The 15,839-nt window shown below is 42.0% G+C and overlaps 1 long non-coding RNA gene across 1 annotated transcript; it reads left to right on the top strand.

Annotated features, from left to right (window-relative positions):
- Positions 1-4,065: 4,065 nt before the first annotated feature.
- On the top strand, positions 4,066-8,777 carry LOC132249076 (uncharacterized). Its single transcript, XR_009460468.1, has 3 exons — positions 4,066-4,177; positions 5,074-5,169; positions 7,550-8,777. It is a non-coding gene; the product is annotated as an uncharacterized LOC132249076 (long non-coding RNA).
- The last annotated feature ends 7,062 nt before the right edge of the window (positions 8,778-15,839 follow it).

The raw sequence follows: 15,839 nt of genomic DNA, 5'->3' as shown, positions 1-15,839 counted from the left end.
GGGAGAGCACCACCTCCCTTGGGAGCCCGTTCCAGACCTTGGCCACTCGAACTGTGAAGAAGTTCTTCCTAATGTCCAATCTAAATCTGCTCTCTGCTAGCTTGTGGCCATTGTTTCTTGTAACCCCCATGGGCGCCTTGGTGAATAAATACTCACCAATTCCCTTCTGTGCCCCCGTGATGAACTTACAGGCAGCCACAAGGTCGCCTCTCAACCTTCTCTTGTGGAGGCTGAAAAGGTCCAGTTTCTCTAGTCTCTCCTCATAGGGCTTGGTCTGCAGGCCCTTGACCATACGAGTTGCCCTTCTCTGGACCCTTTCCAGGTTATCCGCATCCTTCTTGAAGTGTGGCGCCCAGAATTGCACGCAGTACTCCAACTGCGGTCTGACCAGCGCCCATTAGAGGGGAAGTATCACCTCCTTGGATCTATTCGTCATGAGTCTGCTGATGCACGATAAAGTGCCATTAGCTTTTCTGATTGCTTTGTCACACTGACAACTCATGTTCATCTTGGAGTCCACTAGGACTCCAAGATCCCTTTCCGCTTCCGTTCCACCAAGCAGGTCATTTCCTAGGCAGTAGGTATGCTGGACATTTTTCCACCCTAGGTGCAGCACTTTGCATTTCTCCTTGTTGAATTGCATTCTGTTGTTTTCTGCCCATTTGTCCAACCTGTCCAGGTCTGCTTGTAGTTGTTCCCTGCCATCTGGCGTGTCTACTTCTCCCCACAGTTTTGTGTCATCCGCAAACTTGGACAGAGTACACTTCACTCCCTCGTCCAAGTCACTGATGAAGACATTGAAGAGTATCGGTCCTAGGACCGAGCCCTGTGGGACTCCACTGCCCACACCCTTCCAGGTCGATACCGATCCATCCACTACGACTCTCTGGGTGCTACCCTCTAGCCAATTCGCCAGCCACTGAACTGTGCAGTCATCCAAGTCACAGCCTCTCAACTTGTTCACCAGTATGGTGTGGGATACCGTATCGAAGGCCTTCCTGAAGTCATAGACGAGCCTACAAACTTCACATCATAAACCTACTGGATACAAAAAATCTTGGACTAAATATAGACATAAGATTTATGAGACATTATAACCTGCTTGCCATCTGATAACCCCAGGTAACTTGCCTGCATTTTACCAGCTACATTCTAGCACCAGTTCAGCATTCTCCCCCCACTTCCCTCCGCTGACCTACCTGTCTTGCACCTATTGTCTTCCATTCCCTCTAATCCTCACAGCTACACACTTGCATTGTCAAAGACCTGTGCATGGGTGACTGGTGCTTCCCAAGTTTGGGGGTCCCCCAGCAGCCAGCTGGTGACTGGGGGGGGGCAATTACTTTGGCTGGAGGGCCACTTAATGAGTTTTGGTGAGCTGTTGAGAGCTGCAAGGGTAGCCCTGCCCCTTGACAGGCGCGCTGCCTCCTGGTTGCCATCTTGGGACTGGGAGTCCTACCCCTAATCTCTGATCTTTGGCACTGGAAGTCCCTCCCCTTGCTCCCTGGAAGTACTCATTTTGGGACGGGGAGGGTTGCCATCTTGGAACCAGAAAAACACCCAAATCATATGCTAAAAGTCAAACACCTACTATAATATTTCAATTTTATTATCAAAAAAAGATGTCATAATTTGTGTTTGCATAGTCGATAGAGAGAGGATTGCATAATAACTCAAAAATAAAGTCTTACTCTTGTATATTGTGTAGGGGGTGGTTGGGAGTGGATGAGTGTATGGTGGGGTGTGGGGGTAATGTGAGGGGGTATGTCACTGTGTGTAGGGGGCAATAGGGTATGTTGGGGGTGTATATGTGGGGAGTTGTGGGGGTGGCGTGTGAGTGTGTGGTGTTTGTGGGGTGTGAGAGAGGGTGGGGGTTGTGGGGACCCCCCACACACTTCCTCCCATGGCGCACAGCATTTGCTGCTGGTGGCAGCAGAAGTAGTAGGTGGCAGGCACTCTGGGTGCTCTTGCCCTACACAGGTACTGCCACCTAGTGGCATGTGGCTCCAGCCAGCACTGCATGTTGCACCAAGGAGTACAGCCAGGCTGGCCCACCACTGTCACATGGGGCTCCCCACAATACACATGCACCTCCCGGCACTCACACCACTGAGGAAGCCCCATGCAATGAAGCCATCTGCCTTCGCCACCCCCTGCCTGCAGTGCAGGTCCTAGGCCTCCACCAGGAAGCAAGGGGTAGGGCTCCCCTCCACTCCCAGCGGCATCCCAGGACCTGCATGGCAGGGGGCAGGGAAGGCATCTGGCTCCATCACATGGGGCTTCCCCCAGTGGCACATGAGTGCCATGAGCTGCACATGTTCTGCGGGGAGCCCCACATGATAGAGGTGGATCAGCCTGGCTCTGTCTCATGTCCACCCCGCCCTGACTGCGCCTCATCTGTTCCACCCCTTTCTCACTGTAGGGGGTGTTGATCTGCCCACGCCCTCCCCTCCCCCACTCCCCTTCCACCACACCAGACCTACCAACTGCATGCAGCATTCCAAACTACTGGCTCTGCTCCTTGCTGCCTGCGTGCTGTGCTGTGGCTATGTGCATGCACGGGCATTTATTGGCCAAATTATCAGCCACATCTGGAACCTAAACCTTTATTTCCCATACACCCTTGGTATCTTTTTACATGATTTCTATTTACATGGTGTTTTTTCAAGAATGTAACCACTGTGTAAATGGAGGCCCAACTGTACTTATGGACAGACTCATAATAAAACATTATGGGTTTCTTATTTTTACATAAGTTTAAGAACGGGCTGAATTTTTTCTTAGTGATTATGTACAAGGAAGAGTCCAGCTTGTCTTTCAAGAAATGGGCTGGATTTGCATGATCTAGTAAAAAGGAAAAATATTTTTTTATTTGTAAACCTAATAGATTGCATACCGAAACTCCTGAGATACAGCTCAGAATGGAACTATATAGTGCTATTTTCAGAATGGAACAACAGTTTAATGAGATTAGGATTAGAATCTTTCTTTTTTTCTTTTTTTTGGTGGTTTTTATCCTTCCTTATGATATCACTTTTAGTGAGTGTGTGTTCTCTACAGCATATTCCAAAATGCTAATCTCAATAATGAATAATGTACTTAGGAATGTTTTTGGCATTGCTTCACTATGCATAGTTTTTGATCATCCTATCTGTATCTTCTTATTCTTATACTCTGTATATCAAGGAAAAGAAAATGGTGATTTACTGGGAAGCTGTTTATGCAAGACATACTTTCTTCTGATCTAAAAAATGAAGCTGCAGTTATAGTTGATTATTTTTTTACATTTAAAAGAGCCATTATCTGCAAGAACCTTGAATACAGCACTCACTTTGTAAATGCCTTTCAGAGAACTCAAAAAGCAGAAACAAAATATGCAGCCTTATTTTAGGACTGATTGTAGAAACTTCAGATATAGATTACTCACCATTTAAAAACAAAGATATCAATTTGTAAGGCAGGATTTTTCCTTCTTGGCAGATCAGTTGCTAAAATGCACACCTGTTAGTTTAAGCTCAATCCTTAGTGTATATAAGATGGTTTTCCTTGCATGTTCATATAATTAGCAATTTTAAGACTAAGACTAATCAACCAACTCTTTTTAATTCCAGTATTCTATATCTAGAATATATGCTATACCACTGTCTTCAAGCAAGATATTTACCTAGCATAGTGATTGGGATCTCCTGTAAAACTCTGCTATCAATAGCAATGTTTGAAATATCTGCTTTGCCCTCCTGCTGTTCAGGCATTGCAAATTGTCAAATTATATGTGACAGACTGATTATGATTAATCTTTTTTGTGATGGGAAAAAGTGTTTTCCTCACCCTGGGAAATAGCATTCAAGTTCATCAAGAGATCATTCAAATCCTACTTAACTGTTGTTTTGGAAAATGTCAGTCTGTTTTGAACAAGTGCCCATAAATGTCTTTCATATTATTTTGTAATTGATAGTTTTCTTCCATTATTAGTGCATTGTCATATAAACATTCTGAACATTCTATAATATTTTTGGCTGTGGTAATTAATATTGGTGAGTGTTTTGGTTTCTACATCATAGGAAAACTTGAGCTACCCCTCACCCTGGGCTGGTATTCCACAAAGGGAAGGTGCTGCAGAAAACCATGCTCCAGCTTCTCACTGTACCCACAAATGAAACAGCCATGGTTTCAACAGGTGAGGAACACGTGAAGGATAGGAGAGAAATTGGCTGCCTAAAGTTGTTGACAGCTGCAAAAGCAGTAATTTTATTAGGAATATTTTGGATGCTGAGCTGACTGCGCTGGAGGAATACTGGTTACACCTGTACAACATTTATAACAAATGGCATCTCTAAGAAAGGAAGAACAAAAAACAAACTGTATTAGCAATGTCTCTCTTTCACCACTTTGCATATTACATGGCTAACTCGTGTAGTAATGAACTAATATATAATAAATAGCATGCTCAAAACCTCATCATCTCTAACCTGCAATACAAGAACTATTGGGTGTTTTAGAACAATAACAAAACTAGGCTTTTCAGCATTTTAAAAAGCACCTGTTCAGGACCACATTTTTAATAACTGATTGAATTAGACAAGTATATTTTTGCTGAAATCTTAATCAGCTCTTTAATTAGACATTACACATAAGCCACAGCTGTCTGAAGACTAAGCCTAAAACAAAGCAATTGTGGTTTATCACATATTCTGTAATGAACCTTGAGTCACAGTCAGAAGCACTCCACTTCAAATTGATCTGTATAAGAGTAATTTGCTTTAAAACTAATACATATCTTTCTGATGCTAAAACCCATGCAGGATGTTATCATTTTAAGACTATTTAGGTAGGCTTCTTAAAGTCAGTCTTACAGGTGATCCTTTACCTTGATTAGCCTTTAAGTGTGCATGTCTGTGTTTATAGAGATAAATATATATTTGAGAGATTTCAAAAAAGGGAATGAAAATGTTTTTATAATGATCTATAGTTTAGGAATTTGAAAAGAAAAAATGTCCTTGTATGGCATGATGTTGCTTTAATTTAGAACATATGTTTTTTGTCATTAATAGTGCTTCTTACTCCTTTAACTAGTTTCTATGTTGACACAAATCCAGCACTGGCTGTACTTCAAAACCCCTGACCACAGAGCATAAATGTTCTCTACCTGGTCTTCTGGGATCCACTCTGGTATGTTTTCTCTCTGCAACTTCATGAAACCTTCTTTGTAATGCCATACTTCCCCTGACATGAAATGGATAGAAAAATATAGCATTTGACTTGGTCTTCCATATCACCGTCTGTGAAAGATCAAAATATTGAAAGATGTGAGCTGATGCAGTTAACTCCTTTCACGTCTTTTTTAACATCCTGGACCCCCTACATCCAATTTTGAATGGAGAAAGCAGAGCCCCGAGAATGACAATGTAAATTGTGCATGGTGCTGCTGCCAATAGAATAGAACAATAATTAAGGTCCTGCTGTCACTTTCTAGTGTTTCTGCTTGGTATGTCACTGTAGGGGGACAAGCCTGAGACATTGATAACAGACCATATCACTCACTGGGAAAATGCTCTTATATTCTGGTATATTTCTCTCTGGTAACAGAGAACCTGGGGCTCCCAGCTACTTTAAGGGAGAAAGGGCCCAAGGAGAGTCCCAGGTATGGAGAGATGCAAGGGGAGAAAGCTTCAGGAGAGCTTGCCCAGGAAAACAGCTATTGTGAGTGTATACTGCAGAGCTGGTTGATCTGCAGTAGCACGATAGGACAATGCTAGCTGCTCCACCGTAGGACTGCAGGCTGGAGTCCTGCAGGAGAGCCTAGGCACTGCCACAGGTGAGCCACAATAGAAATCAGGCAGTGAGTGGAAACAAGGAGCACATGGCCAATTTGGCTTGTTTTGTGTGTAGCAAAACAAAGCAAAGTAGGGAAGACAGCTAGAGTGAAGTGTTCACAAGTTAACGTAGGTGTGCTGGGTAAATGCAAACTATCTATTACAAGAATGTTTTCAGGTGCAAGAAAAAAATTCTCCCCTTTAATGGAAAAAAATTGTTTATTCTTTTTCAAAAGAATTGGCATAGGCTGTTCTTAAGGAGAAAATTTTTTTTTGCTATTTCTTTTCCACCCAAAAGATCAAAAGAAGATTGAGCCACTGTCAGACTTACTGGGCATGTTGATGAGATACATGTTAAAAGAACTAAAGCATCATTTATAAAGTGCTTCATATGAAAATGATACCAGGAATCACATATTACTCTGATGCTTTGCAATGCTTGAGTTATGAATGATAAAATCATCCTGTTCAATACCTGAAATACCACAATTTTGAATCATCAGAGTAGAATGGCTTCAAATAAGAGTCAGTCAGCCTTTACTGCAGAATGCACTGTAGAGTCTCAAATGAGTCTAGTTCTTTCAGGTTCACAGAACTTAGAGTCAGTGCTCTCAGTCTTCAGAGCTGGAACAGTATGTCCTCTATTGCTTTTAAATTACATTTCTATGCACCGCCCATGTCATATTGAAAGGTTCTAGATGAGACCCACCCAGACCTCCTCAGTCAAAGGATAGGTTTGTCCAATGTAGAAGGCAATAAAAGACCATATTATCTGTTAGTGCTGAGCATCTGACTGGGAGAAGGACAATAGAAATTAGTTCTTCCCCAAAACACTTAGTGTAATTGTTTAGAGTCTAACTGAACCCTGTATTCAGAGGCTGTAGGCTTGATGTATTGTTTTCACTATCTCCTATCAGATCTCCTAGTCCCTTTCTTTTGGTAGGTGAAGGTATGTCTCTGCCCTCTTTGTTCTGGCCAGATGTGTGAAAATAAATATGTGCTATTGGCTGTTTAAGAGTCCGTCTTACTTCCAGCAAAGTAGGGAGTATACGTTTCAGTACTGATACCAATTTGTTGTAATTGGATCCAACCACTGGGCCACCTACATGGTTGTAAGCCCAATGGGGCCAAATTGAGTCTATCTCTAGGTCTGTGTCTATTCTCATGCCTGGATCTCTTGACTGAGCCCTTTCTCTATTGGAACAGACATGTGATAGGTTTATGGTGGAAGAGTGAGGTTGGTTGGGAGTTCAGCACAGAACACAAAATGGAAAGTTCAACAGAAAATTAACCTCAAGTGAACCCAGAACTATCCCACGGTTACAAGACACTTCAGAGAATCTGTGCCTCAAGTATCTCTGAGGCACAGTGCCCTTAGACTCAGGCCTTTGCTTCAGATAATACGTAGCTAAAAGAAGTGACAATTCTAATACATCTCCCAGAAACTAAATATTAATATTGGTGTTTATCGTGAAATTAAATTTACTAACAGTAGCGATGGATAGGTAACATCAGGTGCCAGCTCATTTCAAAGCAGCATTCAAAGTGTGATGCTGTCAGACACAGATAGATTAAAGACTTTCACTTGGCAACCTTCCAGGGTTTTCTTTTTTCCTTTGTACTATATCATTTGGCTGCATCAAAAATATTGCAAACATAGTTTTTGTGGGTTTTTCCCCTCTTATTGTGATACTTTGCCTTGGGTTAGCAATGTACAACTCTTCTGCTTCTTCTAGCTGCCACTGGAGATGAGATGATGGGTCATTTCCCAGGATAAGAAGAAGAAAAATCTCATACTAAAAGTGGCTGGTGGCTGAATACTATACATCAGTGAGCATTCGCCTCATTACAGAATTTTTATGATTCTTACAGTGCTGTAAAAATGTGAGGAGGTTTGCCTACATGCTCTACTAAGAAGATAAATCTGCCTTCTCCCTTTCCTAAATAAATATCATGAAAATAGATTAGATCTTTGGGATGTATGTGGACAAATTTGGCAGCCTCTTATTATTTTCTAGGACTGTAAGACATAACAGGCTCACTAAGAACCTTGTCTTTTTAAAAATCTGATTATGTTGCTTGTTTTAGAAGCTCAGGTATGAAAAACTTTTTTTATCACAAAAGTGTTTCTTATGTTTTCTAACTTAAACTGATTGCTACTTAAAAGGAAGCATTTGCTGCTCAGAGAGAGATTTAGCTCACCCTGAAATTGCATACTATAAACAGGAAAATACTGAGATCCTCAATATTAGTAATAGTCATATGCTATGCTTTTTTTTTTTTTTACACACTGTTGAAGAGTCTAAAGGTCTAGATCCTATATATGGCTTTCCACAGAGCCTTGTAGATTCAAGAGGGACTCTGTACAGGTGTTACATTAGACCAGCGATTCTCAAGCAAGGTGTTGTGGCACCCTGGGGTGCTTTAAGATATTTCAAGTGTGCTATGGAATGCCATGCAGTGTTATTACTGTTGGGATGAAAACATAATTAGCAAGATAAACCCAGAGATTTAAAATAGGAATGCATGGTGTCAAATACATTCTAACCCGCTGTGGTCTTTCTGAGTTATTTGCCACATAAGAACTGTTCTATTATTTTTTGTAGTAAAAAACAAGTGCAAGTATTTAAAAAAAAAAAGAGCTGGGGTTTGTTTGTTTTTTTGAGGGGTGCCTTGCGTCTAGCGAGAGGGACCTTGAGTCTAAAAAGTTTGAGTGCCACTGCCCTAGACCCTACCTAGGCCCCAATTTAGTAAGGTAGAAAAAATGTGTGATTTTAAGCACATTTTAGTCCTTTTGAAATCTATGGATACATGCAGACATTCACCATAACCAGTCTACAATCACGTACTTTATTTTAACCTGCAGGATTGTAAATTGGGTCCAGCTGATGCATATATTTACCAATGCCATGATCTATGTTTGGAACCCAATCTAAGTTGGGGTGTGGAGAGGAGCAGGCAAGATCCAAGGGGGAGGGGAGGGGAGGGGAACTAGTGGGTGTATGGGCAGCAGGGTCCAGAGGATACTGAAGGGATCAATGGTGGGTGGTAGGTCTTCGCGGGGGGGGGGGGGTGTACTGGTAGGTCTGCAGGGGCAGGAGCTGTCCCTTGGCTGGGAGGGCTAAAAACAACCCAGTCAAAGTGGGGGGAGGGGGAGTAGGAAGAACATGGCCCTAGGGCTAGTGTGGATAGCTCAGCTTTCCCTACTCCCAGAGGTGCTCTCTGAACATGTGGAGATGTTCCTTAGATTGGGCTAACCTGTTCCTGACTGACTTAGTTCATCTCCACAGGTGAACTAAGTTAGATTGGACAGGCCATTTGTTGCCTAGTATAACCTCCCTGAACATGTATACAGATCTGCAGTTAGATTGACCTAGCCCTTGTTGGGTTGATCTAAGTGTAATATCTGTACATACCCAATGAGAGCATTCATCAGCTGAAAGTAAGGCACATGATTAAATCCTTCTCTGAATTAAAGTACAACATAGCCAAAAACATTTTTACATTGACCCCAGTAGGGCCAGGATTTCACTTAAAGTGTTGGGAAGGAACCAAATATAACCATCTTTCACTGGCTATGAATTCCCCAATCTCAGATTCTGATGGGCCACCAAAAGGTGCATCAGGGAACTTCAAACTCTGCGCCTCTCCTTAGAAGAAGCCTTGTATATAGGTTAGAAAGTGTTTGGTCCTAGGAAGGAACAGCAAATGTTCCCATCTGTTCTGCTGTGCCATAACAGGGCGAGGTCTCAAAACTATTTTTTCAAATAAGAGAACTTACTGGACTGTTGTGGCTGTCAGCATTATATATGTGAACAAGTGATCAACAAACTAGAGCAGAGACTTTGAGTAGAGGTGTGTATTACTGCATGCATAGCACTATAAGTAGGTAGCATTTGGCATCAGTTAAGTACTTCCACGTAATGTTGAAGGATAGAAAATAGTATATTCCACCACTTAAAAATGGGTTATAGGAAAGAGAGGTCACAGCTTTACAACCAGCATTGCATGATGAAGTGCACAACAGCTCATACTGTCACTTGAGACTATAGAAGGAGCATGGATTTTATAATACTTTGAAGGATTTAATCATACTTTGAAGTTGGGATCAGTTTGGGGGTATATGCATTTCATGGGTGTACCACCTGTACCTAGTCTTCCATATGTTCTTTTTGATATGTATCTATGTATCTTTTTCCACTGCAGCCAATGCACTTTCATGTAGCAACTTATCTCTGCCAAGCTTTGGGACAGAGATGTCTAAAAGAGATTTACGATCATAAGTCCAACTAAAAATCTGTTAGTTGTGGCTTTCCAGGACTAGCCAGTACTATTTAGACACAGATATTGTGTATAAATTGCAACAAACTTGGGAAATACAAAATAAGGAAATGGAAACTGTAAGTTTAATGAAATATTTCTCAGAGGAATCGGTAGAGTGAATTTATGTCTAGTAGTATAACACAAAGTTGAGTCTGCTACACTGTGACTAAATTGAGAGGGACTCTTAGATGCTGCTTTCAAACATTTGCTGTTTAACAGGCTCAGTAAAAGCTCTTCACACATCAGTAGACATTAGACATTCTGGTTATCATTCATTTCCTGCTTGGTGAGTCATGTGGGAAGGGCCAAAGCACTTATTCAGGGCTTTTTTCTTTTAGCAAAGTATATTATTGCAGGTTATTGAGGCTTATTAAAATGCCTAACATTTTATTAATACCATGTATAGCACAAGCCTTCAAATTTATTCAAAATAAAGTTCATGTAGCTTTAAAATCAGTATTAAAGGCAACTCCTGTATTGCTTACACATGCTAATTTTGTTAATACTTTTATTTTTCTTCTAAGGCTTACGTATTGTTTTCTATTCATAGAATGACATTGTTGAATTGCATTTCTTAGAATAATTTGATCTTTCACTGTGTTGACTATGAAACAGACCTCTGTTGAAAAACTATTAGAATGGTACTGTACAAAACTTCACAGGAGGAAGGAAAATTAGAAAGGCGGAAGTATAAATGCTGCATAGCTAAAAAAATCATCAAGTTTTCTTTGTATTAGGAAAAGTCCTATTTTTTCCTGTCATCCATGTAATCTTTTTCTCAATTTTTTTTCTGTCAACATATCCCCCTGATGATTTTTGGCAGGATCTTTTGGCTAAGAATAACAGCAATTAAAACTGTAATTACTAACTCATGTGCATAACTAAACATTACATGATGTTGTCTCATTTTAGAAGAGCCTGTCAAGATAGAAACTATTTCCTTGGTGAAATACTGGATGGGAACTTCAGTTTTTTTTAAGGGGTTTTTTTCTTTCTCAATTAGCAGATAATGAGCCAAGTTCATTCCTTCTGTGACTCCTTTGCTTTCATTGAGTTATACCAGGGGCAAACCTGACCCCCTAATTATTGTATCCAGTCATTTATGATAAGTGTGAAGCTTGGAAGATGAGGTAATTGTTACCATAAGGGAGTAATCATTCAGCTTTTTTGTTCATTTTGAGTTATTTCTGGTCATTTTGGAAGACATACAACTTTACTGTAAAATAAATAAAAATTTTGACATTTCCTAAAGCTAAGTTTCCTTGTTCCTACAGCTAAGTTTCCTTGTATAAAATAAATCTAAAACTGCAGTTGCAAGACTAATTAAAATTTGAGATGCAGTTTTGCTCAGATGCTCTTTTTTATATAGTAAAGACAGTCTATAAATAGTTAAATCTTAATCCGACAAAACCCACATTTTTATTCCTGTAGTAGAAGGCATTAATAAGTGTGAGAATGTAATTTAAAGTTCTGTGTCAATCACATATAAGTTCATTAAAAACTTCATTTTTATATATTTTATTAATATTGCTTTTTTTCTTCCAATTCTTACTTCTCACATACCTTCTTGTATTGTTACCAGAAGCTGGTGTCAGTGGGGATGATCACAATGAGAGAGACCCTGGAAAATTTATGACTTTCACAAGTTTCTTTTGGATTTTATCAATATTTTGTTGAGAGCAAAATGGAAGTTTCCAAGTATTTAGGTTATTTTATTAATTATGCATGTTGTTGATGCCAAGGAAATATGTCTTCTTGAATTAACTTCTTGAAGCAAATGATGAATGGATGAAGTATAAAAGAAGTATCTTAATTTGGGACTAATTAGGAGCACCATGTAAGATGGTATATACATAACACATTCTTAAATTAGTCCCAGAGAGTTTATACTGGTGTAACTTAAACCAGGAGACAAGGATTAAGACTATGCAATTAAAATGTAAATTAAAGTGTGGACCACATTCTCCAATTTAAGTGATCAGAAACTGGTTTGAACCTGTAACAGAACAGACATGCAGTGCGCATAAACCAGTTTCAAAATGGCTGAAACTGGTTTGAGATAAACCTGGTTGAATGTAGTGTCAGACTTAACTGATTTGGGTCAAACTGGTTTATGCAATGTCTGTCCCAGACCCCTTTCTGATTTAAATTAAACCAGACACCCCCAGCATCCCAGCATGCTTTCTGGGTGGGGCTCTTTGCTCCAGCCCAGCTGGGATGGCCGCACCCCTCTGCTCCCCATCTGGAGCAGGGACAAACAGGGGAAGGGGTCTGACCAGGGAGGGGTTTAATTCCCCCGCTCCCTGTCCCACTGGCAGGGACCTGAGCTGAGTCTGCCAGTTGTTTCCCTGCTCCTGCTGCAGCACCAGGCACCATGGCCTGAGGTAGAGGGGGCAGGGAGGGGGATTGGTCTCCCCTCTACCCCTACTGGCAGCTGGGTCTTCCTTCCCCCCTCACCGCTCCAGTGGCTGGCCAGCAGCATGGCCAGACACTGCAGGCTGGGCAGATCTGGCCTGAAGAGGGGCTTTGAGGAGGTAGGAAAGTAAAGTCCTCGGATACTGAGTACAAGGTACATGAAGTGGCCACTCAAGCTGCCTAGCCAAGCACTGGGCCAGCTTGGGACCTTTTAAAAGCACAGCAGCCCATTGGGGCAGGTGCCCAGAATGGGCACTAATGAAGGGTGCCTTCTGGCATTGCCCTTTGGTGGGGATATTGCTTCTTACTTTTGTTTATATTTTGGAATAATGTATTCAAAAGGAGAGGATGAAGGGATTTGGGGACAGTCACAGCCCCCTATGAAAGGGGAGGAACAGCATGAAATAGACAGCAAAGACTCTCCTGCTTGTGAGGAAGGCGAGTGGCAATGGGTAGGAAGAAGGGAAATATGTGAAAGGAGAGGGTTGGTTGATTTCTTTTATGAACTAAGTGAAGTTGGGTTGGGTTGAAGGGATGCTTGCCTTAGATGCAGAGGAGAAGGAGGGACTGGGATGGAGTGTCTTGCTTTTGAATTTGGGACTTTGGGTGGCTCTAAGTGTTGTTATACCCTCTTATTTTAACATTTTATTCTATTTCTATCATTTCTGGCTTGTATTGTAGCCACCCTGTGCCATTTTTGGGAAGGGAAACATATAAATCAAACAAATAATAAATCTAATAAATGAATAAAATAAATAATCTATGTTTATGAAATTTAGTAGCTCAATAGCTCTGTAGTTCTATTCAGATAGAAGTGTAAAGGCATCAATGGTAGCAGCTTTCCCTGTCATCTTTGGACTCATTGAGTGTGTATAGTGATTAAACAACAGATGAAAGATATTGTCCAAATATTGTATGCAGGGGTATAGAAATGGGATATTTTGTCTCTTCAGGTTATGATAATCTCTAGGGCACTTTATCCTGCCAGTTTTTGACTGCCTTACAATGAAATCAAACAGCAAATTAGTCAACATATTCAATTAATTGCTATTTTGAAAGAAGCAAACTCTTGGTGCCTATATTTTCTTTTATTTGGCTTCAAGAATTAATCAAAATCTGTCAAATTCAAAGCTCAAATTATCACTCACATGCTATGTACATAAAAATCCATATCTACTCTGAAAAAAATAAGAATCATCCTCGCACACTGAACTACAATTTAATGGAAACTAAGGAAAATCCAGATTCTATGTCTTCTTTTCAGTTCCTAACTTGCATAATTACTACTTTGCCTGATATTGTTGTTATTCATTGCCATTTAATGCTATTTGGAGTCTTGAGCAGACTTGATTTCACTTCCAGCTCTTAATTTCCCCAGCCAGTTGTGAAAGAAAACTAAAGATCAGGTAGAGAAGTTTAACTCTTCACATGCTCTGTTACATACAGCCAAGAAACACATTTTATTAAAATAATCTATCTATTATGACTGCATACTGTATACAGGTACTAAGTGGAGCTTTTTTGTTGGACTTTGTTTGTCTTCCTTGGATAGTTTTATCCACATCCCCTTCTGGCATGCCTGTCATGTATGTAATAGTCTGAAATACGACTCAAATTTATTCTCTTTTTCTTTAAGAAAAAAGTTTCTAGATGAAAATTGTACCAACATCAAAGGAGCAAATTTCATTCAAGCATTCAGAAGTGGAGCTGTGAATGTCATAATGCTCAAATAGCATTTAAAAGGGATAAAGATCATACAGGCCAGGGCTGTACAAATGGTAGCCTTCAGGCCATATACAGCCTGTGAAGAGACAGTATATAGCCCGTAGGCCCCTGCAGTTCCCTCTCCCACAGCCATGCAGTAATGGGAGGGCTCAGGGATGAGGATGGTGTGCCATTAGTGCTATACATTTGTCGGGGGGGGGGATCCCAAAGGGCTGTGTGCTGCCTGTGCACCTCACATAAAAATGGTAGAGAGCCAGAATGTGACCCCCTGCCATGTATGGCATGAGGGCTGCTTACCACTGGCACTGCCCACAGAGTTGCTAGGTGATACAAACTGCATGTATGGCCAGTGCTCTGTGTGGTCTCTGGCCCCAGTGAAGTTGGACACTCCTGATGTAGGAATTACTTGATACCATAACAATTTTCATAGAACAGTGCTTCTCCAAATTTGTCATCCCCATTAAGAACATTTGCCAATTAGCAACATTGATTGAAGTGAGAATTGTTGTGGGACAATCAGAGCCCAGCAGCTTGTCCAGGGGTGTGGGCAGGCAGCTCTCGCTGCTGCACGCACCGCTGGGCCAGGCTGCGCTCAGGGTGGGTGCCAGTGGCAATGCTGGGAGCACGGATACAGGAGGGGCTGCGGCCACCACAAAATTTTCCGTACAGCCCCCCAACCTACTCCCAGCTGAGCCTGGCCCATCACCCCTGCTGGGAACAGCCTGGCACTGCCCCAGGCCCAGCCTGCAGCAGCCCACAGCCCGCCCTACCCTGCATGCTGATCCAGGGCCACATGCCTCCCCCATGCCCTCCCAGGGATGCACATAGCAGCAGCACTGGGAGCAGGGGCCAAATGGGCAGGGCTCACACGTGGTAGCTGCCGCTGCCACCACTACCACTGCACTGGTTGGCCGTGTGCACACCACTTCTCCATGGCTGGTCACGGCTCCATGGGCTACTGACTGGCCTCACACCTGGCCAATTGCACATCACTGGGGGTGGGCACAAAACACACTTGCCCCCCGCCATGGAGACCCTTGCAGCTCTGCTGCAGGGGTAGTAGCCAATCTGGAGAGTGAGCTGTGGTGGGGGGGCGGGGAGGCACCACAGTGTGCTGTGTGGGGCCAGCAGCACCCGGCACATCCCTCCCCTCCTCCTTGCCTGGCTAAGAGGCGAATGAACTGTGGGAGATGCTGCCACTGCACCCTGGGGCAAGCTTCGTTCCTGCCTGCCCACCTGTGCATACCCCCTACAACCTTTCTAAGTACCCCTGGGAGTACACGTACCCCCAATTGGCAACTCCTGATTTAGCTTATTGTCTTGCTTTCCAATCTTTTTCTTTAGAGTGGATGATGAAGCTGCATAGAACTTCTAAATGACAAAACACCGTTTATACAAATTCTTCAGAGCAACACAAATCTTAAAAACATTCCTCCAGACCAGCAGGCATGAAAATATAATACTTATCTGAATGCCCAGCAAGTTATTTCATACAGTTATGCAGGTTTTGCCTAATTAGCTGATTATATTGGCTTTATTATGAAAGAAAATAAACTTGATCTG

The sequence above is a fragment of the Alligator mississippiensis genome, chromosome 3 (assembly GCF_030867095.1).
Source record: "Alligator mississippiensis isolate rAllMis1 chromosome 3, rAllMis1, whole genome shotgun sequence".
Classification (NCBI taxonomy): Eukaryota; Metazoa; Chordata; order Crocodylia; family Alligatoridae; genus Alligator; species Alligator mississippiensis.
The sequence above is the reverse complement of the archived record's forward strand: the minus strand, read 5'-3'. Positions and strand labels throughout refer to the sequence as shown.